This window comes from Chlorocebus sabaeus, chromosome X (assembly GCF_047675955.1).
Source record: "Chlorocebus sabaeus isolate Y175 chromosome X, mChlSab1.0.hap1, whole genome shotgun sequence".
Lineage (NCBI taxonomy): Eukaryota > Metazoa > Chordata > Mammalia > Primates > Cercopithecidae > Chlorocebus > Chlorocebus sabaeus.
In genome coordinates this window covers 83,650,760-83,677,275 of record NC_132933.1, presented here as the reverse complement: position 1 = coordinate 83,677,275, position 26,516 = coordinate 83,650,760, and the positions used below count along the sequence as shown (strand labels likewise).

The 26,516-nt window shown below is 50.7% G+C and overlaps 1 long non-coding RNA gene across 1 annotated transcript in view; it reads left to right on the top strand.

The window, feature by feature from the left end:
• LOC119620882 (uncharacterized) overlaps window positions 1-17,511 on the top strand; it is a 30,133-nt gene extending 12,622 nt beyond the window's left edge. Inside the window, exons 2-5 of the long non-coding RNA XR_005237429.2 lie at window positions 9,010-9,165; window positions 11,899-12,016; window positions 12,453-12,589; window positions 15,849-17,511. This is a non-coding gene — a long non-coding RNA (uncharacterized lncRNA). The remainder of the gene's footprint in view (window positions 1-9,009; window positions 9,166-11,898; window positions 12,017-12,452; window positions 12,590-15,848) is intronic.
• Window positions 17,512-26,516: the final 9,005 nt, after the last annotated feature.

The window sequence follows — 26,516 nt, the reverse complement described above, 5'->3', positions numbered from 1 at the left end:
AGTGCTCCTCAAGCTCTGTACCAGCCTCACCTCTCTTCCATCCTTCACATGCCTCTGGTGTGACCTCATCCACCCCTCAGATTGCAGCTACCACCTCTGTCCTAATAAGAGTTCAGATGAAGTGAGTGCTAACTCTGTGCCAGGCACTGATCTAAACATTGTGCTTGTGTCAATTCATTTAATCTTCACAGAAACCTAATGAGGCTGACCTTACGCCATCACACAGATGAAGAAGACAATGAGGTCTGGGAGGCTATGGAACTCGCTAGGAAGAGGCTGATGACTCCCAAACTGCTCTCTTTCCAGATGGTTTCTCTTCTCATCTCCTTTCTTCCTATTGCTCATGGCACACCTAGGCTGGAATGTCCCACAAGCTCCTCAAACCCACCACAGCCAAAACTGCACTGGCATTTCTCCTGTACCCACACCCCATCTCAAAATCCTCCTTCTCCCAGAAGCCTCATCCCCCACAGTGACTTTCCCATCTATTACATCCCTGGGTGGTATATCTTGCATTCCTTTCTCCTCCCCCTGCAACACCTCAAGGGTCTTCAGTCCTACCCATTCACATTTCTTCAATCTCCCTCCTGTTTTTCTCCTTCCTCAGTGATCCTTCCCCCTGGGGTCTTCTCCTTCTCCTTCTTCTTTGGTTTTATTTTAATTAATACATAATAATTTTGCATATTTGTGGGGTGTAGTGATGTTTCCATACATGTATACATTGTGCAGTCTTCAAATCAGGGTAATTGACATAACCATCATTGAAGCATTTATCATTTCTCTGTGGTGGAGACATTCAAAATCCTCTCTTCTAGATATTTTGCAAGATACACTACATGATTGTTAACTGCATGGCCTTGCTGTACAGTAGCACACCAGAACTTACTCCTCCTGTCTAATTGTAACATAGTTACAGTTGGAACAACCTCTCCCCATCCTCCCTCCCCAGCCTGTGGGAGCCATTGTTCTACTCTCTACTTCTATAAAATCAACTTTTTTTGATTTGTCATCTCATATTTCTACTTTTGTTTTCTCCCCTCACATTTATCTTCCATAGTGCCATGGGGAGAGCCCATGGCCCAGCCCCTGCTCAAAATCCTTCTGTGGTTTCCCATAGCCTACAGGACCAAGGCCAAATTCCTGATCCTAACATGCAGGGGCCCCCACAGTGGGAACAACTATCTGCTGAGCTTCACCATTTACTTTCCTGGCCACTCTCTCTAGCCAATCTGGCCTCCTTGCTGTCCTTCCAAGGTACCTTTCAATGCCTTGAGTGTACTCCATCCCATCCCCACATTCCTCCACACCCTTGGAAAGCTCTCCTTCTTCCCATCCACCTGTCCTGAATGTCCATCCCAAACACCACCTCCTCGGTGAAGCCTTCCTGTCCTTTCCTGTTGAAAGTACTCTTGGCTGTTTTGAGACTGCAGCACTGCAATATGGAGATCGGACAGACCACGGGATTTGGAGACAAAACTGAGCCATGGGACATCTGAGAAGGCCCTTTAATCACTCTACCTCAGTGTCCTTCCTTATAAAATGCAACCATGAAGACCTCTCCTCTGGGTTGTTGTGAGGGTGGAATAAGAGGCAGCAGGCAAAGCTTAACACACAGTGAACAGGCCATGGGAGAGCCCATCACCTCTTCCCAGGGGCACTCCATGTCCACAGCCCTCTGTGCCACAGCACACTGCCAAGGACTGTTCTACCACCCCCGACCCCTGAGATTGTTTCTCTCTCTTTGCTTTCTTCCTAGCCCAGCATGCAGTGGTCCTCAGAAATCCCTGAGGGAGGAAAGTCCCGGCAGGAAACCACCTTGCTGGGCAGCCTCAGTTTGAGGACTGATGGTAGAGATTTTCCCCAGTCTTAACAAGTGAGACCTGCATCATTGTATTGTACAGGTCAAGATGGGTTGTTTCTGGTTCCACTGAGCACTGAGGACTCCAGGAGTAACACTGACTGGCTCGGGAGGCCAAGCTCAAGCCCCTATCCTTTGTTGGCTGGAGAGGCTGTCATGACATGGTCATCTCCCCTAAGAAAGGAAACTTGGCCTGAGCAGTACTGGGCTCTGGGAACAAGGTATGTGAGTTATGGTCACAGAAAACCTGTTCTTAGAGGAGACCTGGACACCTTGTTCCTGGATTTATCAACTATCAGGTTTCTTAGCTTTTCTCCCCTGGGCCATGGGTCCAAGAACCAATGGAGCATTTCTGGGTTTGAACAATCTGTATGTCCCTCTGTTCTTCCCCCCATCCTGATCAAAGCTCACTCTTGGACCTTACTCCCCTGTTTCTTTAACAGCAAGTTCAGGAGCATGATCATGGTGCCTAGAGTGCCCAGCAATCCAGCTGAGCCCAACAGGACAGAGAATAAGCATTCCCTTATATGTGATTGAGTCATCAGTCACAAATCACATTCTCTGATTCAGAGACTCTCAGAGTAGCAGTGCTAGGGCAGTTCCATAGACCTTTCTCCTTGCATTGCACCTGGGCAGACTGAGGTCCAGTGAGGGTGAGGGACTGATTCAGATCACACAGCAAGACAGCGGTGGAACCCAGACCTCCAGACTCCCAGTCCAAGGCCATTTTTCCCACACCCAGGACTCTGTCTGAGAAAGTGATGGTAACTGGTAGGAGAAGCCAGGGGTGAGGGCTGCAGGAGGCAGGAACTTGAGGGGAGGAATGTGGGACTGGAAGGTGGAGGGGAAGCAAAGCCCCCAGCATTGAGTGGCAGCCCACCCTGGAGACATCAGCTTAGCTATCACACTGCTTCCTTTGCTGAAGATTAGCACAAACATCCCCCAGCTGTGGCCCTCCCTGCTGGCCAGCTGTGCAGGCTTTGGGTGGCGTGCCCCAGATGCAGGAGGCCCCAGGCTGGAGGCTGGACTTTCTCTCTTGTGACGTTGTGTGCTCTCCCGGCATCCAGAGGGCATGGGCCAGCCTCTGGCTCATCTCTGCTGTCAGACCTGGTGAAGGACAGTCAACACTCCTGACTGATCAAAGGCACTCCCACCCTCTGGCCCCAGGAGTGCCGGGGCCGAAGGGGAGTGGGAGAGCTCAGATGCCATCCTGTCATGCTTTGAAGTCCCAATGCATTCTGGGATAGAACTTGCTGTGGACTGAGACCTCTGGAACACAAACTTAACAAAAATTCCTGACATGTGTTATGATGGAAGCAGGAGAGCCGAGTCCTGACACCTTTGACCAGACCTTTCACCTCTCTGAGCCTTGCCCTTTCCAACTGGGCCAGGAGGGCACTGGATTCCGCAGAGTAAAGGCCAGGCCAGCTTGCCATCCCATGACTCTGTGACTTTCTCTTTCTTCTCTCAGAGGCCAGGTGGGTAGGGTGGCCCAGAAAAGGTTTATGGGCAGGAATAGAGGTAGTCTGGCACCAAGGACAGGGTGTGTGGGATAGCTAGGGGTAGGGGCTATTTATTCATTCATTTATTCATTCATCCATCCATGGAGCACCTACTGCATTCCTTAGCCCAAGGACTTGGAAATCGGGCACCCTACCATGCTGATATACTACTCAAGGGACCTATTAATAGATTCTGAACTGGCTCCTCCCCTCACCGTGCATTGCCTCTGTTCTAGAGTTAGGATGGGCACACTGGTTCGTGACTTTTAGTCATCAGGGGCCATATCCAGCAAGGGTTTTGGTTGAATCTGAGTCCAGCTAAGTTAAACCAAAAATAGATTTACTGGAAAGCTTTGGGATGGCTCACAGTCTTGTTGGGGAAGGGGGAGAACCAACCTCAGAGAAAGGGCAGGCACCCAACGAGGTAGGGAAGTATGTTACAGAACCAAGGGACAGTCGGGCTCATACACTACTTCCAGTACTGCTTCTCCTCACCTGACCTCTGCCAATGGACCCTGACGTTGGGAATCATTTCTAAAATGCTTCTTTTCATAAGGAGTATCTGGCTGTCTGTCAGGGGACTTGAGGAGGAGCTCTTTGAGCTTCTGGCCTTCTCCCCTTCCTCTCTGAACTCTCTCCAGCTACTGCAGCCGATGCCCAAGCTAATACTGTTTTCTGACTGACCAAGCTCTTTGGCTTCTCCAAATGCCCCAGCAAGCCCTGAGCTTTCTGAACTCACTATATCTCCAAATAACTTCTTTTCCCCCTCCACGTATGTCCTTTAGGGCCACAACTAAAGGGGCCCACACAGACCTCTCCCTCACTGGTCTTGATCATTTTGTGCCTGGTCCCAGCCTAATTTAAAGCCCTGTAAACTAGTACATGTCATGACCTCAGGGTACAGGTGAAACCCCCTGCCGTCTGCTGAGGGGTGGGGGCAGGGCTCTTGCTGGAGGAATGGTACAGTCCAGACCCATGATTACCCCAGGAGAATCAGCCAGAGGCGAGCTGATCTGCTCAAAGCCCTGGAGGCTGAGAGGTCTGGTGGCAGCCTGTCAAGGAACCAACCATGCAGAGGGCTGGCCAGACTGGATGTGGGAACCACACTGGAGACTTATTGGTGTGGATCCCTCTCATAGCTATGCTACAAGCCCTCTTATATGATACAAAGGGGATCTTCTGTTCTCCACAAGGGCAACGTCCTACCAAGGTGGGGGTAAAACTGGCCTTGGGACATTAGAGACATTATGTGACTTGCTGAAGGTTATGTAGATGATAATGAGGAGAGCTGGAACTCCCCGGTCCTTAGTCAGCAACAAAGCACTCTAGCGAAGACCACATTGTACCAACTCCCCCAGATAGCTTTCAGGAGCCCCCAGCTCCCCAGCCAGCCTCCTGCCTCAGGCCTTAACTACTTCATTAGAACCACAGTGTTGAAGCTTGAAGAGACCTCAGAGGTCAGTAGCCTAGCCCTCCCCTCACACACACGTATGCACACACACACAAGTACACAAAGTACAGCTGGAAAATTCAGGCTTGGGGAGGGAAAGGAGAATGCCAAAGATCGGCAAGCGAGTTGATGGATCTAGAAGCCAGATCCCTGGGCTCCTCTGGCAGCCATGGTTCTGTGTACAGGCCCAGCTACATTCCTGTCCTTATCTTACAACCTAGCTGCAGCAGCTATTCCTACCTGTCCTCTTTTCACCCTGTCCTCGAGCTGTGCATTCCGGGCCGAACCTACTGCTGGAGAAGTCCCCGCCCTCCACCTGAGCACCCATGGATCAGCTGGTACCCCCACAGCTACCCCTGGTGGAAGAGCCACCCCACTTCTGGCCTACTTCCTTCTCTTTTAGCAGTATGTGTGAAGAAGAAGCTGTTGGTGCCAAAAAGATTCCAAGAAAATAGGTAGGTCCAGGCCAGGCAGCCCAGGCTGCTAATGCAAAGAGGCAGCTCCTACCCTTCCATCAAAGCCCTGGAATCCAGAACTGCAAAGGCCCCAGGGAGGAAGTAAAAGGAAGCTGAGTTGCTAAGTGGCCTGCCCCCAGCCTCTATGCCCCTGGGGATGCCTGGCTGGCTGGAGAGGAGGGGACTAGCAGAGGAATGATGATAACCATCCCTCCCATCTGGACAGCCCTTTCACACACCACTAATAGGCTTCCCTCCCCTTCCCTTGTCCTAGCCACACAAAACACTTGGTAATTATCCCCAGCAGCCAGATGGAGGCTCAGAGAAGATAAGAAACCTGCCTGAGGTTGCACAGCTAGTTGGTGGTGGTATTAAGCACAATTTGCAGTCCAGGAATCCACGTCCCATGCATATTCCCCTTAGCTTTCACCTGGCTTACAAACCCAGGCCTTGGGCTCCTGGATCTCTGCCCCAGCCAGAGGGCAAAGGGGATAGGGCACCTGGGCTGGAAGGGACTGTAATAGAAGAGACTTTAAGATGGGGGAGGGCACTGAGGACCGGTATGACAGAAAAAAGCAAGTCTACCCCTGTCCCAACTTTCCCTCATTGCCCTCTTGACTGAAGAACCTTCTTTAGCTTTTCTTTTAGAGCAGATCTGCTGGAAACACATTCTCTTAGTTTTTCTTCATCTGAGAATGTCTTTACTTCTGCTTCCTTCCTGAATGATATTTTCACTGGATATTGAACTCTCTGGGTTGACAGTTCTTTTCTTCTGGAATTTAAAAAATACTGTGGCACTTCCTCTGGTCTCCATGGTTTCAGGCAAGAAATCCACCATCATTCATACTCAGGTCTCTTCTGACTCCAAGGGTCTGCTCCAAAGGAGGCCAGGCAGGGTAGCAGAAAGAACTCTTGAGGACTGGGAGTTGAGCCACAGCTCCACCACTTCCTATCAACGTGACATTGCATGAGTCCCTTCACCATTCCCAACCTCAGCTTTTACATTGCTGCTATAAGAGGGTAGGACTGGATGGTCACACTAAAGACCCTGACATTCCCAGGGTCTCTGAGAATTATCCAATTCCCAGGGGTGCCAAGCTCCTGGTGATGAGGAAAGAGACCCCACAGAGACACCTTCTGTCCCTGCTTTCCTTGGGGGATGTGGCTTGAGTCCTGTACTTTTTGTTCCCTCGACTCATGCCTGCCCTGGCCTCACCTGGCCCATTGAGGCAGGGAGGGTTCTTAGGATGCTTCAGGCTTCCCAACCCAGCTCTCAAATCCTGAGCAACCGGGAGAACTCCCTCATTCCCTCTCATCAGGGCCATTGCAGAGCATTCCTTCAGTGGGCAGGGGGGCAATCTCCAGGACCACCCAATGTCTCTTGCCATCCTACCCACCCTACAGTACAGTCTGACTGCTGGGCTCTCCCAGACACTGCCATGCTGTTTTCATGCTTCCATTTTGTTCCCTCTGCCTTGGAAATCCTTTCTCCCTTGTCTACTTGGCAAGGTCTTGCAGAAGCAATACTAGCTCTTTACTTCTCTCTGCCTTGGTTTTCTCATCTGTAAATTAGAGATTACAATAATAGTGGTAATACCTACCCCATAAAGTCATTGGGAAGATCAAACAAGCTACTCCCTATGAAATCCTTTGAACAGTGGTTGGCCCATAGTAAATATTCAACAGACACTAGCTTATTATTACAGTTATCATTAACACTATTATAGTGTGATGGTTAAGTGCACAGACCTTAGAATCAGACTTCCTCTGTACAAATCCCCTGTGCCACCTCAACCAACTACTTGACCTCTATGTGCTTCAGTTTTCTCATCTTTGAAAGGTGGTTAATAATAGCCCCGCCTCATAAGGTTGTTATGAGGATCAAATGAGATAACACTTTGCACAGAGCCTGACACATAGTAAGCCCTCAAAAAATGTTAGCTGTGATGATAAGGAAGCTCGTCAACATTTCAGCTTCCTTTCCTCTTGAGAAAGAGAGGCAGCAGGTACTCTTGGGGAACGTGTTCACTGGAACATGAGCTAGGGAGAGACACCCATGCACCCATGCAACTCTTAGACCACATCAGGTTCCTGGTTCTGGCTTGTGAGATTCCCCACCTCTGTGACTTCATGTGGCCCGTTCTCTATGCCTAAGTTGCCCTGTCCCCAGGCCCAGTTCCAAGGCCTCACCTTTGGGATGCCTCCCGCAGCTCCTGCATGTTGACCGAATTCCAGGTTCTTGTAGGACACACCCAACAGGTCATCTGAAGCTCCATCCGATGCTCCCCCAGGTCTGCTTGGGGTGGACTTAGTTCTGCACTACAGCCCTCAATTCTAGTCCTGGCTCTGCCCCTGACTTTCTGTGTGACTTGGGGTCAGTGTCTTTTCCTTTCTGGGCCTCACTTTTTCATCTATAACATGAGAATTTTGACCCAAATGGTCTTTAAGGTTTCTCCCAGATGGGTAAATCCTAGTATTACTCGCCACTGTCATCCCAGGGCTAAGCTAGTCCAGTGCCTGATGTTAAACGTTTGATGGGAACTCAGGCTGAACTAAAGTGGACTGATTGTAGAACCAGAGACAAATGCCTCCACCCATTCCCTCCCATACCTCCTGTATGTCCTGTCACCCAGGCTTTAGCCATCCTTGGCTGCCCAGCTCCCCAACCTCTGCAACTCAGGGCTTGAAGACAGAGCCTAGCTGCTGCCTGAAGGCTGGGCTCCTGGGGTCCCAGCAGGAATGTTCCTGGGCTTATTTTGGTCCTTTAAATTAGAAGGCTGGAGGTTCTAATTTACCACTCCCTGCCCGGAGCAGGAGCCTGGGCTGGAGTGGCATGCCTCAGCTGCCAAGCATGAACCCCACTCTCGACCACAACCCAACCTCAGAGCTGTCTGTGGCTGTCCCTGCATAGCAACACCACAGACAACAAAGGCCCCTTAACCCTCCTCTTCTAGCGGTGACTATAGTAGTGGCTGCTGCTGCCTGGGACTCAGCAGGATGAGGCACAGAACGGGGAATGGGCTGGCTAAATCAAAACACTAGGAAGGTACAGACAGTTCCTGTGCCCACACAGGAGACTCACCCTTTGGGCGTCTTGGCAGGGCCACGTGGGCTGCCCCCACAGAGCTAGGCCAGATGGAGAAATCTGGCCAATGGAAACTAAGGCCTAGGACCTAGAGGGCCACTGGGCTTTGAGGGAAGAGCCAGCTGTTTTCCATCTTCACTGAGGACTGAGGGAATAGAAACAGGCAGGAAAAACAGTAAGAAGAACTGCTGGTTTCAAAAGGCAAGCCTTCTATCCTAGGCATACTGTGGAGAGGTGACTGGACCTCCAGTCATCCCCCTTCAATCCACCCTCCAGGCTGCCATCAGAGGTACCTTGCCAGCAAAGACTTGATCGGATTATTTCTTTAATTAAAACATTTCAATGGTTCCCTATCGCCTACAGGGGAAAATCCAGCCTTCCATTCAAGGAGCTAAGGCCCTTCACAATGTGGCCCCAGCCTACCTTTCTGCACCACTCTCAAGGCCTTTCCTACCCCACAAACCCTACAATACAGCCACTCTGGTGGCTGGCTTTCCCCTAGACCTCCCATGCTCTTTCACGCCTCCATTTTATTCCTTCTGCCTGGGAAGTCCTTTCTCCCTTGGCTCCTTAGCAAACTCTTTTTTATGGTTGAAGCCTCAGCTCAAATATTCCCTATTCTTGTACAAAGGTAACAGTTTCCTCTCTTGTGCTTCCAGTGTTTCTGTCAGACTTTTATTCATTCAAGCAGCATGTATCGAATACCTACTATACAACAAGCATTGTTCTAGGAACCAGGGATACAGTGGCCAGAATGACAAGCCATAGACCCTGCCCTCATGAAACTTCATGTGGAGGAGACATACAGCAGATCAGTATGCTGACAAATACATAAGATGATTTCAAATAGTGTTGTGTACAGGGTGTACTGGAAAATGCTGAGTGATCTGCTTGGAGGAGGGCATCTGCAGCACCTGCTGACTTCTGTGGTGCCGACATTCCCATCACGGCTGATCTCAAGCTGGCAGTGTGAAGTCATTGAATACTGAGTTGGGAAGAGCCAGTGAAAGCCAGCTGTAGCACACTGGTACATACTAAAAGGAAAAGAAAACCAGTTAATAGAATAGAGAGCAACTGAGGCACAGAGGTGGGGAGTGTTGCTAAATTCGATTAGGTGCAGGGGGGACCAGGGAAGGCCTCTTTGAAGAGGTGATATTTAGGGGATGGCCTGAATGACAAGAAGCCAGTTATGCAAAGATCTGGGGAAAGCTCTTGGCACTTTTGGTTTTTAAAAATACTTTTTCTATTGAGGCATAATTTCCATACATTAAAGTGCACTAATCTTAAGCATACAGCTCCATGAATACTTACATATGTATCAGCCTCTGTAACCTCCACCTAGGTCGAGATATAGATCATTTTCAGCACTCCAGAAGGCTCTTGTGTGCCTCTTCCCAATCAGTAATCCCTGCCCCAAGGGAAACTACTATTTTGACTTCTCTCCCTGTAGGTTGGTTCCACATGTTTTTGAAGTTCATATTCATGGAATATAAATATAGCATGCCATAGTATGTTCTTTCTTTGTGCTGTATTTCCCTCACTCAACATCACATCTAGGAGAGTCACCCATGTTGTTACACGTTACATGTGGCCATGTTCTTTTTCACTGCTGTATGGTATTCCATTATATGACTCTTTCCTGGTACCTTCCATGTTAGTGATGTTTCCCTGTCTGTCTCCTCCTCAGGGCTTTGTAACACAGCATGAGCAGCTATGAGCTCTGATGTGGGCCCAGCCACCACTGAGATCAGGGATGTGGAGTCCTCTTCTCTGAACAGGATGTTCCCTTCTGTCTTTGTATCTGTGAAACAGATAGTGGCAAGCCCTCCTACATATGTAGCAAAGAGTTAGCAAGATGATCCACAGCAAGCACTTAGTGGAGGCCCTGGTCTGGAGGGTCTGCTCAAGGGCACCCCAGGTGCCTTCTCCGCCCTTGGCCTGTGCATTTGGCGAGCAGCAGGTATAGTTCGTGCATGTGTGTGGGGGAAACACAGCACACGTTTGATTGTGTGTTGTGCTGTGAAATGACTGCCGAGATTGCTTTGGGGATGATTGGGGTGAGTTTTGAGGGACCAGAGGCACTTCCATTGCTGAGAGGGCCTGGAATGTGAGCTGCCACAGGAAGGTCTTCAGTACCCTCCCCACCAGGCTGGACCAGGATGTATTGAGGGAAAGAAAGAGGCGAGGAACTCAAGACCCCTGCCACAGCGCTTGCACAGGAAGGAGTGCAGAGCACTCCACTTGGGGAGGGAGGCAGGGCAGGGACCATTTTCTTCAATTTACAGTTGCATGAACCTAGGTTTGGAGAAGTAAGGTCAAGTTCACATAGCCTAGAAAGTGCTGGAGGAGAGATTCAAACCTAGGTGTGTTTAACTTAAAGCCAGTGGGTTGAGGGCATCTTGTGAGACCTTGAGGGTTCCGACCCAGCCTCAAGGAGACAGAGTAGCTGGGCGAGCAGGCTGGGCTCTGGCCTGGAGGAAGGCCTTGGGCCTGGTGCTGCCAACTGCAGAAGGGGCTGTCTGGGGAGCCCCTACCAACACGTCCCACATAATGGGGCTCACCTAGGCATCACATCCTCTTTTTTCTCCCTTTACTCCTGAGAGGAGACAGTGAGCAGTGGAAGAGGAGTGCCTAAAAAGAAACACGTGTCCTCAGCATTCCAACTACAGCTTCCTGCCTGCCCACTCCCCTGCGCCTCTCCCTCACTTCCCCACCAGCCCCTGCCCGTGAGCAGCCTTGTCCTTGGTGCTGCCACCTCTGGCTCTCCCCACACCTCCAATTTGTTTTCAGAGGCCTTGAAGGCCAATCTTTCTTCATGACAGAGCCTCGTCCTTCATTCACTCATTATCTCTGTCTTTCCCTGACTCCTGGGAGCCCCAGGCCAGGAAGGGAGAGTGATGGGGTGGGGACACAAGAACATGTGGCTCCCAGTCCTGACTCTACCACAGATTCCCTGCATGCCATTGGGTCAGTCCCTTCTCTTTTCTGGCCTCTTTCCCTATCTGTGCAATGGACCAATCTCCAAGGGCCCTGTCAGCCTTGGGTTTCTCACCAGGCAGCAGAGACTTATTGCCCTAATGGAGAGAAGCAGAATGAACTACAGCTCGAGGTCAAGAGCAGACCTGGAGGCAGAGAGGAGGCCAACTGGACTGTGTTCAAAATGGAGGGCTGATTCAGGCATAAGGGCATAAAGAGGTTGGGATCTGCTCACCCTGGGCCCCTTTTCCTGTGACCGCTCCCTCAACATGCATTCAACAAGTCACTATGGAGCAGCAGCTCTGGACCAGGCAATGAGTTAGGTGCCTAGGGTACAGCAGTGAGCAAAGTGGACATGGTGCAACTGCTAAAAATTGCAACAAACCCTTGGTTCCTTACTTTGGTCTTACAATTCCAGCCACAGCTTCTACTTCTCTTCCCTACAGACTAGGAGAAATGTGGGGCCTGATCATCCAAGGCCACACAAAGAATTAAAACCGAAAACTGGGCTCAAATTCTCATCTCCTAATCACCACCACCTCCCCACACCTTGTCAAAATTTTTCTCCCTAGAATCCTAGACTCACTATCTGATCCGGAAGGCACTTTAATCATGCCTAAGAGCCTGGAGATTTATAAAGGAAGCTGTAACTGGGAACAATCCGGCCTGCTGGGAAGCTGCTTCTACCAGGTACCCACAAGCAAGACACGTGGCTTCACTCCTCCGTGCCCCCACAGTATTTTGTTTCCCCATGTAGGCACAGCAGTGGTGCAGGTTGCCCCCTTTCATCATTTACTCACATGCTTGTCTCTGGCACTGAGCAGAGCCTGTGTCTCCTCCATCTCCGTATCTCCCAGGCCTGGGCCAGGCAGACATGAGGAAGCAATTCAGTGGGTGCCTGTGGCATGGAATTGGCCATGTTGCTCCTGAAACGCAGTTTCTTTTCCTTCCTTCCTTCCTTCCTTCCTTCCTTCCTTCCTTCCTTCTTTCCTTCTTTTCTTTTCTCTTTCTCTTTCTTTTTTTGTCTTTCCCTCTCTTTCTCTCCTTCCTTCCTTCCTTCCTTCCTTCCTTCCTTCCTTCCTTCCTTCCTTCCTTCCTTCCTTCCTTCCTTCCTTTTTTGAGACAGGGTCTTGCTCTATTACCCAGAGTGGAGTGTAATGGTGCTATCTTGGCTCACTGCATCCTTGACCTCCTGAGCTCAAGTTATCCTCCCACCTCAGCCTCCCAATTATTGGGACAACAGGCACACACCAACACAGCCAGGTAACTTTTTGTATTTTTAGTAGACGGGGTTTTACCATGTTGCCCAGGCTGGTCTTGAACTCCTGGCCTCAAGTGATCTACCTGCCTCAGCCTCCCAAAGTGCTGAGATTACAGGCATGAGCCACTGCACCCAGCCCCCGAAATGTAGTTTCTTCTGTGCCTGCCCTCAGTGAGTGAGCTCTGGAGGAAGGTGCCCTGGATTTGTGCTGTGGTTCTTTCACTAACCCCAACTTTGACAGTAACTTAACCTTTCTGTGCTGTGCCTTGCTTTCCTACTGGTAAAATAACAGCAATTACAGTACTGATTCATGGGGTTGCTGTGATGCACCCCAAATAGTGTCTGGTACATAGTAAATGTTCAGTATTTATTACCACTATTACTACTGCTCCCAATCCTACTACTGCACTCACTACTACTACCATTTTAACTTAAGGATGTATGAAGCTATTTCCTGGATAGGCTTCCAGAGGTGGATATTCCTCATATATGATTGCCAGCCTAAAGGCTGTGAACTAGCCTCCTCTTCTCCAATTTTCTCGTGCCTAGGACTCACCTGGGGATCTCATTAAAATGCAGTTTATGATTCAGCAAATCTAGGGTGGGGCTAGAGACCCTGCACTTCTAACAAGCTCCCAGGTAGTACTGACACTGCTGGTCCAGGGACCATACTTTCTATAGTAGCCCTTGCCAATATTAACTACCAAAGAGAACTACTGTCTATTGAAAACCCAGTAAGTGACAGACCCTGTGGAAGTGCTCCGTATACATTATCTCCTTGAATCCTTGCATCAGCCCTGAAGAGTATGTATTTTCATCCCAATTTTACAGATGAGAAAACAGAGGCTCAGATAAATCAAGTGACTTTCCCAAAGTTACACAGCTTGAAAGTGGCAGAGACAGGGTTTGAACTCAGACCAGGCTGACTCCCAACTCCTATTTTTTTCCATTCTTGCAAAGAGCCTCCCTGTGGCGTGGCATACCCCAGAGGATGTCTGTCCCCCCACAGAGAGAGGACTGCAACACCTCACCTGAAGTGATAGCAAAAATCACTCTCTAGGCACAGCTCTTTAACATATCCAAAGCGCTTGCCTGCCCACCACAGGCCTGGTAAACAGGCAGGGCAAGGACCTGGATCCCTGTTGAAGCTGGTGAGGACTAAGAGCTATTGGGGTGGGTGTGAGGGCAGGCAGAGGGTAGAGGAAGACGCTGGCCTGGATTCACCAAGGGATGGCCCATGACCCAGGAGCTATTCTTCATCTCTGTGTGCTCAGGAATCCTCCAAGGTTGCAGACTCAGGGCCACTGAATGTCACTGGCCCAAAGCCCAAGATGCTGAGGTCTCAACCAAAGGACCCATTTTATGCACTGGGGGCGGGACAGCAAGCCAGCGAGAAGCCCTTGTATTCTCACTGGCTTCTTACCATGAGGTAAGCCCACAGCCTCAGCAGAGAGAGCCTGTTGCTTCTGGCAGCTCTGTGGTTCAGGGCTGCTGTGTCCCAGCCAAGCCTAGAGACATCCTCACACCTCTGACTCCATGATTATGCCCATTCCTATTCCTGACTAGGCCCATAACAACCTGTTTTCACACAGTGCATAAGACAATAAACATGTGCTACTCTCTTGGGTCTTTCTGGGTCTCCTAACGGGACCATGGATCTGTTGGGTATCTGAGAGACAGGTTTCTGGGGTCTGAGATTCCCCTAGATTTGTAGGCAAAACCGTAGGGCGATGTGACATTTTCTGAAGGGGCTATTCGTAGCTTTTACCATTCATCTACTGGTTTAGCAAATATTGATTGAATGCTTACTCTGTGTGGGGCACTGAATTGGGCACTAGGAGTGCAGTGATGAGCGAAACAGAGATCCATGCCTCCAGGAAGCTGCCAGTCCAGGGGCCAGTCAGTGAACAAGTAAACAAACCAATAATACACATAAGGACAGATAGTGATGCTGGGTTCTGTTCAGTCCAGTGTCATTCGCTACATAAACAGGCACTGCTAACATTTTTGAAGTGATGCCTGAGTGAGGGCCAGGGTGAGGGAGGGGCAGGGCCTGCCAAAGGTCATACCCCCAAAACAGACCCTCGGGCTTCCGGTCATGCATGTGGACCATGACATACATGAAGCGTTTAAGTGGGCATGGAGCTAATCAACAGAGCTGCAGCAGAGAATGACCACCTTGGGCCTGGCATGTTTTTCAGTAACCAAAAAAGCCACCCCCACCTCCATTCCTATACTGAGTTTCTCTGTTTCCAACACAGATTGCTTATGGGGGAACCTCACCCCCTACCCCTCTTACCCCAAAGGCAGCTGTTCTCCCTCTAGCCTGCTGGGTGGGCTCTGCACCTTCCTCGGGCCTCACTCCTGAGAAGGTCCAGCTGGTGGGCCCAGCTGGGGATTTCAAGGACGATGGAGCCCATCTGGAGGGAGCTTGGAGTGAGTCAGAGGGGCCAGTAGAGAGGAAAAGCCCCTTGGGAACAGAAGCCTGGGCTAGGGGAACTCTCTCAGAATGATGCAAAGAAGAAAAGGAAAGGCCAGAAACCTGGGTTGGCATTCATGAGAGCGTTCTGAGGCCTGAAAGAACTCTGAGAGGTCACCTTCACTCACCCCACCTTCATCTAGGACGCACTTCCACTGTATCTGAATCTGTGTCAACGTGCAGTTTCTAAAGACTCCTGGCTGGCAAGTGAGCCCTCTCCCCGCCCACTGTGCCTTAGCACTCTTCTCTTTCTTCTCTTCTGGCTCCTGTGGCCCAGACACCGGGCAATGTGTGGGGAAAGGTAAAGAGTGGATCCACAGCTGAAGAAGTCTTCTCTCTGTTCTAGAGGACTTCAGTCTCATGCAGGAGACAAAGCCTAAAGAATTTGCTTGGATACAATGTGGTCAGTGCTTTGGGTCTTCTGAGGAGGGAAAATTATGTCTGTGGAGGGTGGGGTGAGGGGACCAGCAGGGAGAGTAAGGAAAGGCCTCCCAGATGAGGCCTCAAGAAGTGAGAGGCTCTATGGACAGAAGGCCATCCCAAGCTTCCAGAGAGCTGCCTACTCTGATCAAATCCTCATTCAGATGTTCAAGTCCCGTCTACCATGTTTCAGCCAAATGCTTGCCCAGCCTCTCCTTTCCCACTTCCCGAAGCAGGGAGCTTATTCCCTCTCAGGACAGAGATCATTTCAGGACAGGCCTAACTCTAAGAAAGTTGCTTCCCTTTTTTTTTTTTTTTTTTTTTTGTTTTTGTTTTTGTTTTTGTTTTTCTTTCTCTTTGAGATGGAGTCTTGCTCTGTTGCCCAGGCTGGAGTGCATGGCACAATCTCGGCTCACTGCAACCTCTGCCACCTGGGTTCAGGCCATTCTCCTGTCTCAGCCTCCTGAGTAGCTGGGACTACAGACGCCCGCCACCACGCCCAGCTAATTTTTGTATTTTTAGTACAGACGGGGTTTCACCATGTTGGTCAGGCTGGTCTCAAACTCCTGACCTCAGGTGATCCACCTGCCTCGGCCTCTCAAAGTGCTGGGATTACAGGCATGAGCCACAGTGCCCGGCCCAAAAGTTGCTTTATTCAACTTAGCTGAACTCTGTCTCTTTGTGGTTTCCATCCATTGGTCACAGTGCTGCCTCTGGGGGCCACCTAAGCTCTGCCTTCTCCCTCTGCCCTCCAGCAGCCTCTTAGAGGTCTGAAGCATCACCATAGCCATAACCCCCGAGTCTTCTCCAAGCAAAACAACTCTACTTCCTTCAACTGTTCCTCCTGAGACCAGGGCCCCCGCTTTCTCCACGGCATGCTTTTGCCTCCCTGGTCATGCTCCAGTGTGACTCTGGTACCCTTAATACGTGGCACACAGAGCTGACACCATATTCCAGGGCAGTCTGTCACCACCTTGTTCTTGAAACTTCACTTCTATACTGCCTACAGATGCAGCTGAAGGTTCCATGGATGTATTTGGTCAGACCATGCATATGACAGTCACCTCCTCAGCTCTGCTCCTTGCCCTCTCACCTCGTTCCCCCTTGCCAGCCTACATTTGAGGACTGGATTCAAGAGCAAGACCTAACATTTCTCCCTGTCATATTTCCTTTGTAAGCTTCAGCCCCTCCTTCTAGTCTGTCAGGAATGGGAATGCTTTTGAAAACAGACTCTGAAAGCCAATGAGATGTGCTCCTCCTGCCCACAGTTGGACCCAGGCTCCAAATTTGATCAGTGAATAGCCATGTCCGCACATGTGCCATGAGGCACTTGTCTGCAAATTCATCCGGAGACCTTGACAGATGCCTGGAGGCCAGAAATCAGCCTCCTCTATGCTACCATGTGGCCCCAGGAGCCTGAAGAAAACACCAAGTACATCTAGAAGTTGATGGTTGACTGATGGGAGAAGGGGCAAGATGCCAATCACTCAGTCAGTCAACCTTTCCTGAAGATTGTTGGAGGCTCCAAGTGACATAGGGGATCATGCGAAGAACATTCAGAGACATCATCTACTGCCTCTGCCTTCTGGAAGTTTCTAGTCTCACAAAAAGGAAGACCAGGGAGACCCTTAAGACAATGTAGTAGGCTGAATAATATCCCCCAAAGATATCAGGTCCTAATCCCTGGAACCTGTAAAAGTTACCTGATTAGGAAAAATGATCTTGGCAGATGTGATCAAGTTAAGGGTTTCTAAATGCAATCACGTAAGAGGGAGGCAGAGGAGACTTGACATAGACAGAAAAAGAAAATACCACGTGACCCTAAAGGCAGAGATTGGAGTGAAGTGGCTACAAGCCAAGGAATGCCGGCAGCCACAGAAGCTGGAAAGACAAGGACCAGGTTCTCCCCTACAGCCTCTGGAAGGAGCATGGCCCCATCAACACCTTGATTTTGGCCCAGTGATACTGGCTTTAGACGTCTAGCCTCCAGATCCGTGAGAGAATACATTTTTGTTGTCTTCAGCCACTAAGTTTGTGGTCATTGTTACAGAAGCCACAGGAAACTGAGATAGGTAATGAGGGAGCTCCACAGGCAGGTGAGGGGCCTAGACCACAACCAAGGTGGGCCAGGCAACTGATGGCCATAAATCTCAGGCAAGGCTTCCTGGAAGAGGCAGGCCTGGAGCTGGGACCTCAAGAGTGGTAGAGGAGGGGGCTTGGCAGAGAGAAGAGACAGGGCTCCCTGGGTTGTGACAACTGAGCAGATCAGGCCTGGTGTGGCCAGAGATCACTGAGACTGCAGAAGTGAAGGGTGGTGGTGTGTATGTGAAAAGGCCACATCCTGCCAAGTTGCCACTTTACGTTCCTCCCAGGGGAAAGTTAGCAAAACCCTGCATCGCCAGCAGGGTGGCCCTTGGTCATGCTGCAAAAAGCCAAGATGTGAGGTCAGACAGACCTGGTTCTAGCACCACCACATACTGGTGCCTGCTGCCTCCCTGAGCCTCAGTCTCCCCATCAGCAAAATGGGGATGATAATATTGGTGTAATTTCCAAGGATATTTTCTCATTTTCCAGCTTTCCCTTGTCGCATTTCTTCTTTAAGCTAGTTCATAGACAAGAGGAGGGCTGCTGCTTTTAAATGAAGGGATGCCAGGGGGGGCATGGAAATGCCAAGACCCCCCTCCTTGGGATGAGGTGGGGATTGGGCAAAATAGTAGCCGGCTCTGATTCTGTGCACACTGAAGGTCAGTACCCTCCCTGCTTGCCTCCAAGAGCCACCTGCCAGGGCAGGTGCCCCTTCCTCTCCAGAGGATCTGGCTCCTCCCTCCTGACGTCTGCCAGCCCAGCCCCCAGGCAGCCTCAGGAAGGCATGGAGGAGAGTCGAGCTTGGCTATTTATAACATGGGATGCAATAAACACTTCCAAGAGATATTTCCCGATAAACCAAATTCAACGGAGATTACATAAGCAATTAGATCTTTTGAGCTCTCTGTTATCTCTTTGCACGGAGGCTGCCAAAAGCATGTGCGAGCAAGTCTTTCTTTATAGTCATACATTTATACTTTATGAGAATGTAATTGAAACGTTTCAGGTGAGCAAGCCCACCCTCCCTCCCTGCTCCACGACTCACCGTCTCCCTCCAGCTGCCACAGGCTGGGTAGGGAACCTCGGGGCCTCTTCTTCTCAGCCAGCTGTATGTTCCTGGCCAAACTTCTGCCCCTCTCTGTACAAATACAGGGCTAGACAAGCTGGCGTCTTGAAGGATGTTGGGAGATTTGAGGACTCCCCATGCCAGGGGCTACGGGAAGAAGAGCAAGCCTGAACTGAAGCCTTACTGCCACACTGACTTGCTGAGTGGCCTCAGGCAGGACCCTTGCTCATTCTGTACCTCGGTTTTCCATCTGTACAATGGGGAGAACAACACCTAGATCATAGTGCTGTCATGAGAATTCTGTGAGAATGTACATGTAAAGCTCCCAGCCTGGCCTATGGTAGGTTCTCAAGACATTCTGAATCCTAGGGTCCCTTTCCTCTCTCTGGTCCACCATGGGCAGAGAGGACGGTCAGTAAGGAGTTTGGCTCCTAGTTCATCTGGCCTACCCTCCCTGGACCCACCTTTCTCCTATGCCACTCACTTCTCCCCAAGTGCAGACGCTGCTTTCTCATTTATCAGGCTGCGGTGAGCCTGAACAGTGGGAATTGTCTCTTGCTAAGGGTGAGAGCTGTCTACTTTCAACAAGGGTCGTGCCTCCACTTCTTCTTGGCCCAAGTGTCCAGACTCAAGCTGATCCTCAGGTGCTGGCCCTTCTCAACACAGCAGGATCTTTTGTTTGTCAAAATATGCAGGTCCAAGTCCCCCAAAGCCTTACAGCCAGTAGCCCCTGGGTCCTGGCTCTCATGAGTTTAGCTGTCATGACTCGGCACACAGTGGCCCAGTAGGCCTGCCTGCCCACTTTGTCCATGGGGAACTGGGCAGAATGGCTGGCTGGCAGCAGCCCAAGGTGGCTGGGATGCTGAGAGGAGGCCTGACCCTAATTGTCCTCTCCTTCCTCAGCTCTGGTTGTTCTCTTCAAGCACCCTGAGCTCCTGCCACACTCAGTTGCTTACTCTGTTCTTCCCACCTCCAGGCCTTTGCCTGTACTTGTCCCTCAGCCTCTGCTCCATCTCCATGTAATAGGTCCCCACTCATCATACAGGTCCCAGTCCAAATACTGACCTACTCTGTGAAGGCAACAATCTCCAAGATCTGCACTCCCAGGGGCTTAGTGTGTCACCCTCTCCTGGTATCAGGGTATGCTGTGGGTCTATGCTCTCTGTGGTCCTCTATGGCTAGCCTGGAGCACCTAGCTCAGAGGAGATGCCCTGGGGCATTTTGGGCAGTAGCATCAGGGTGGTCAGTACGGGGGACAGTGAGGCAGGTGGAATCTCTTCCCCCAAGGCCACACAGAAACGGGCCAGCACAGCTGGGGGCTCCTTTCAGTGGAAGAAATGAAAGTGAGGGGCTGAGGGAGGGTGGAGCCTCTTAGAGCTAAGATGTGACTTTAAAGGTATTCAGTAAGCACTCAAAGAAGGTTATTGTGGGACCCCTGGAAATACTTCTGCTGTGTAAGTGGCAAGGGGTCTGTTTTAATGTGGTGGACAGAAAACTGGCCCTGGAATCACAAGACCACCATGCAACCAGCTATGTGATCTTGGTCAAGTCAACTGTTCTGATTCTCAGTTTCTTCATTGTATGATGGGGTAGGAATCCCTACCTTACATGGCTGTCTCAAGAAGTAAATGATAGCATGTGAACACTAGTCGGGACCCCAATAAACCACCATTTCCCTTCCCTACCAGGCCCCCCAGGGAGCTCACAGTGTATCTGGGGGCCTTATCCAGTAGAGCCCAAGTAGATTCCTAAGTTTTGAGGGCCTCAAAAATTGAGTAATGAGTTCTGTTTTTGTTGTTGTTTGTTTTTTGTGACAGGGTCTTGCTCTGTCGCCCAGGCTGGAATGTAGTGGCGTGATCTCAGCTCACTGCAACCTCTGCCTCCCAGGTTCAAGTAATTCTCCTGCCTCAGCCTCCCGAATAGCTGAGATTACAGACACCTGCCACCACACCTGGCTAATTTTTTGTAGAGACAGGGTTTCACCATATTGGCCAGGCTGGTCTCGAACTCCTGACCTCAGGTGATCCACCCACCTCAGCCTCCCAAAGTGCAGGAATTACAGGCATGAGCCAGCACACTCGGCCGAGTAATGAGTTCTTAAAGGGACATTTTATGAGGACAGGGGTCATGGGAGTGAGGTTAAATGACTATAGCACAGATGCACGTAAGACAACAGGAAGAATTCTCAGATGACGAGGACTTGGAACCAAAAAACTTTTGGAAAGGAAAGATCCTGTAAGGAATTGACATCTGAGCTCAAATCTGTATGACATGAAGGACCTGGCCATGAGAAGTGGAGCAAGTATGTTCCAGACAGAAAGAACAGCAATGCAAAGGCCCTGAGGCAGGAACCAGCTTGTAGGTTCAGGGCACAGAAGAGATGAGTGTAATTGGAACAGAGTGAGTAAGGGGAAAGTGATCCCAGATGAGGCCAGCGGTGTCAGCAGGGACCACTGTGGAGAGCCTTGTAGACCATGGGTAAGGCCTTCACATTTTCCTCTGAGTGACATCAGAAGCCTTGGGAGGGTTGTGAGGAGGGGAGTAACATGACTGACTTACGACTGCCACAAATCATTCAGCTTTTGTGTGACTAACAGTTGGGAAGGGACAAGCCTAGAAGCAGGGAAGCTGAGAAAAGGGTGCTGATCCAGGCGAGAGGTGAGAGTGACCTGGACAAGGATGGCTGCAGTGGAGGTGTGGGGAAGAGATTGGGTCTGTGATTTATTTAGAGGTAAAGAAAGAATACTTACACTGGGCACGGTGGCTCACACCTGTAGTCCCAGCACTTTGGGAGACTGAAGTGGGTGGATCACTTAAGGTCAGGAGTTCAGACCAGCCCAGACAACATGGTGAAATCCTGTCTCTACCAAAAATACAAACATTAGTGGGTGTGGTGGTGTGTGCCTGTAGTCCCAGCTACTCGGGAGGCTTAGATGGGAGGATCACCTGAGCAGCAGAGGTCACAGTGAGCCGAGATGGCGCCACTGCACTCCAGTCTGGGTGACAGACTGAGGCCCTGTCTCAAAAAAAAAAAAAAAAAAAAAAAAAAAAAAAAAAAAAAGAACAAAGAACAAAGAATGCTTACTTGGCATCTATTATATGTGCATCCGTCATCTCACTGAATCCTCCCGACTGCCCTGTGAAGTCAAGCTCATTTACCTCCACTGAACTGAGGAGGAAATTTAGGCTCAGACAGGCAAGTGGCTTGCCCAAAGTCACACAGCAAAGTGGAAGACTAGGACTAGGACCCAGGTCTGTGTGATTCCAAAGCTTATATGCTTTCCATGACACCGTGACTGGAGGCCCTGCTTTCCCAGACATCAGCTCTCTGAAGAGAAGGTCTTGCCACTGCTATGTTCTAAACCTGACCTGGAGCCCTGTTCAGCCCACCTGATTTTCCTCCCTCACTCCTGAGACCAGCCTTCATGTCTTCATCTATAAAATGCAGGGACAGCCCATTGTCACTATGGCAATGTGAGGGCTAAATGAGATGGGATGAAATAGCAAAAGCTCCCTGTCTAGAGTCTGGCACACTCCCTTCCCTCTTCCCTCTTAGCTGCAGGATTCACCTGGGGCCCAGATGTCCAGCAAGCTGCCCCCACTGCTTTGGTGCTCCCTTCCCCACCCAGTTCCCCACTCAGAAGCCAGCATCCCTAGGCAGGGCCCAGTCAGGCACAGGCTCTCCCTTGTTCTCACCGTCCATTCCTCAGGGCTTAGGCAGATGGGATGAGTCCTGTCATGCAAGAAGGATGCAGAAGCAGGAAGAAAAGCTCTTTCCTCTGGCATGATGTTTTTTATCCCCACCAAAAACAAACATAACTGACACTGACTCTGTGGGGCCCAAGCCCCTCTGGGGAAACAGAGAGGGAGCAAAATGTCCATCCCATGCCTTTCGTCTCCACATTCCAACTCTCCTGCCACAAAGCTTCAAGAATACTTCAAACCAAAAGGAAACAATGGCTTGCTCTCGGCGCAGCACTCTTACGGTGCATCCGGAGAATCTCAGGCTCAGGAAAAAGGGACTTGGACACAGCTACTTAACAGTGGCACCAGAAATGAAATCCTCGTCTTCATTCCCAGAAGTATGCCTTTGCCTCTCGTCGTGACCACACGACAGCCCGCAGGTACCTGGCATGTGAGCCCATGTGCCCCCCACTGGCTTCCACTATTCTATGCAAGGGCCATGCAAGGGGGATTGGTGGGGGGGTGTCTATGTTCAGAATCTCTTACAAGCCCCTGACCCTTTCTCCCTGTCCCCAGGACAGAGGTTCCATTCTGGGTCACCCCAGAGTAAGGACTCATTCCCCAAGCTGCGTGGATCAAAGGCCCAAGAATGGATGCCACCACTGTTCCCTTGCCTCAGCCACCCACCTCCATCCCTGGAGACTGGCTTCTCCCCAGATTACCTGACACCCACTATGCCCCCTCTTGGCAGCCCCATCATTGACCCCAACCCAGACTCTCTCCCACTCAAGCCAGGAAGAGCGGGAGGGCATGCAAAGGCCATGAGGAAACTCGTGCTGAGCCGGCCCTTGGGGACCTCACATTGGTGAGCAAGAAAGGGGCCATGGCCTCTGGGGGTGAGAGAGCCAGCACGGGATTATGGGCTCCTCGCTTGGAAATGATTGGTCGTGACAAGCTCACTGCAGGAACAAAGCCATGTGAAATTGACCTCATCACCAGCGATCAGATCAGATTGTTTAGTGTGAGGGGAATGTGAGGGGGTGTTCAGCTGGGCGATGACCTAGTTAGGGCCTTAAAGAGGCAGAGCAGCTGCCCCACTCTGGGGAGACAGAGGCAAGAGGCCTCCCAGGGGAGGCCCCCACTGAGCTGCAGGTAGAGGAAGACCCATTCCCATGCAGGCCTTTCAGCATCTTCAGAGGGTAGCTGAGCACCTGGGCTAGGGTCTAGCCTCAGAGGACTAAGGGACAATGATAGAGGGGGCCAGGGTAGGAAGCAACGGCAGAGTTCATATATTTGTCCAAGGAGATTAATGAGATACAGCAAAAACTGGGGCAACTCGGAGGGTAGGAGTTGGGGAGATCCTAGGGGACAGGGGCTGAATTTATTTAACAATTATTTGTTTATTTACTACACCTCAGATGCTATTCTGAATATTTTACATATATTAACTCAACCCTCAAAACAACCCAGTGAAGTAGATACAATTATGATGCCCATTTTATAGATGGGATAAACAGACTTGCAAATCTATTATGTGGCCCAGCCTGGGCCATCTGGCCTGGTGTCTGTGCTATTAACTGCTACATTCTACTGCATCTCCTCTCTTTGACAGGGTTGACCAAATGCGGCAGGCCAAATAGAAACTAGGAGGAGGTTCCCAGTGCCTTTGAGGCTTTTCTTTCCCATTAGTCCCTAGGGGCACCAGGAGGCCCAGAGGCTGGGGCAGGGAAGAGGGGTCCTGTCAGGAACAGGTGCCTGTTTTCTCCTTGGATCCTGTTTCCCGACACTTGCTTGAGGAACCGAGAGGGGAGGGAAAGTAAAGGGACATGTGGCCAGCTGGGCAGAGCAGGCCCCTTTTTGCCAAGTGCTGCCTTAGGGAATATGATTCCTGCTGCCTGAGAGGTATAGAAGGATGCCAGAGAGGGGGCAGGACTTCTGGTGGGGCACATGGTGTTAACTCTTTCATCTGTGATATGTATGCAAAAAGCTTAGCACAGGGCCTGGCACGGAGAAGTAAGACACTCACTAAATGTACAGTAAACAGCAAAATCCACTGACGGTAGGGCCAGAGCAACAGCTGCAGCATGAAGGATCCTGGTTGGCTTCTGGGAATCATTCCAGGGAGACCAGAAATCTCCCCTTAAGGGCTTGAAGCATAGAGAGACCCCTGCCACCCCAAGGAGTTTGGGAGCACCTGAGGCCAGTGCCTGGGTGGAATCTGCTGGGAGTTGCAAGGGTGCTAGCTCTGATGGAAGTTGAGGGGCAGATGCAGAACTGGTCTGGCCAGGCTAGGCTGGGCCGTCCTAGTTTGGTGCAAGCTGAAGAGCCCAGGCTGGCAGGATCTCAAGACTTCGTGCCTGCTCTCTAGGGAGTGTGTGGCTGAAAAGCACTCTTGCTACTCCTGGGCGCTGGGCTGAAAGGGCTGACTCAATGCTCTGTGCCTCTCTTCTTAGAGGGCATCCAGTCCTGAATGTGCCCCCAGAGCAGGCCTCTCTGCTCTCTGTCTCTTGGCTGCCCAGTTCCCTGGGCACCTGAGGTCTCCTGTCATGGGTTTGGGTCTCAGGCAGGGATGGGCCAGCCTGCCTCCTGCCCTGGCCTTCTTTCCAGCTGCCTGCCTACTTTCCCTATGTCCTCAGGCTGGGCCAGTTTCCATTCCCTCACCTTATCTCAGACTGAGGTCCACGAACGTGACCTGGTGGGACATCATTTCTGACCAGTAGCCCCTCCCTGGAATATTTCTGATGCTCCTGCCAACTCCCTCCCCAATTTGGTTTAGCATGGGGATGCCCTCTTCAGGATGCAGTGCAACTACGATGGGTTGGAGGGCCTCTCATTCTCTCCTGAGAGCCCACATTGAGAGAATGCAGGCAGAAAAGGACCTTAAGTCTTTGGGGAGATCTCTGAAGGATTGCCAAAGGGCAGAGGGAGCTAGGGTGACCTGGATGATCCCAAGGACCACAGTTAAGACTTGTGGGTGGAAGTCTCAGAAATAGCAATTTTAGTTCACTTCCAGAAAGGACCTCCTGTCAGTTTGAGCTGTTCTGCAAGGGGGCGGCTGAGTCAGGGCCTATTGATACCCCCGTTTCCAGAGGTTTGGAAGTGGAGGCTGGATGGACAACCATGAGGGATGCTGTAACAGGGCCAGTGAAAGGAGGGTGGGACAATTCTATCCCCATGTCCTTCTCTGTGTTTCTTTGTTGCAATTGCTACAGCCCCATGCGATGTTGACCTCTGGTCAGCTCTCTTCAACAGAATACCTATGCAAGTTCTTGAAGTTAAAGACAAACAAAAAGGCCAAGAGCAAATTCAAGACATGGCTTTGGGGTGGAGGGAAAGAGAGGAGGAAAGATACAAGGAGAAAAGAAAAGTGGGGGTGTGGGAGGCAGCACAAGAGCAATGACAGAGAAAGAGAGATAGATACATAGAAAAAGTGCCAGAGACATCAAACCAGAGGCAGGGACAAAGTTGGAGACAGAGAACTGTTCCCTGGACTTCATTCTCCTTTGTCTCCAGCCCAGCAGTGTTGAGGTTTCTGAGGAGCGTATCTGACCCCTAACCCTATGTGTTGCTTCAAAAGCGAAGGAGTGGCCCCCAAGGGCAGCTGTGTCAGTTGCATTGGTCAAGGCCTTGGAACATGCCTGGCTCAGGCCACCACGCTTCTCCTCGGTTGTGCCTTTGGTCAGAGAGAGCTTTCAATGGGGCCCCAGAGGCACCCAGGTGGGAAAAGCCAAGAGAGGGCTCTGGGGGAGATGGTCTCTGACCTCATACGTCTAAAGAGTTGCCACCGGGTAGACAGGGCAGACTAGGGTCTGGTGGCCCCAGGGTACAGAGGTGTGATCCACAGGTGGCAGCCACACAGAGGTAGCACTCAGCTCAATCCAGGGAAGGACTTGATAGTCATCAGGGCTCTTCACAGAGGGATGGAGTAAGAGAGGCAAGAGAGGCTGGCTGACAGCCTGGTGGTGGAGCCGGAGGGCCCAGGATTGCATGGAAATGAGACTAGACAGCTTCAGAGCCTAAGAGAGGAGCTGATTCTGATTCCCTATGTACTGGGTGACACACCTTTCCAGCCCAAAGGAGAGAATCCTGCCTTACTTTACATAGCCAAGCTTTCTAACAAGGCTTTTACATAAGAATGTTTCCAATCTGATGAATTTGCATGTGTCTATGTTGTAATCTCTATGACTATGTAACT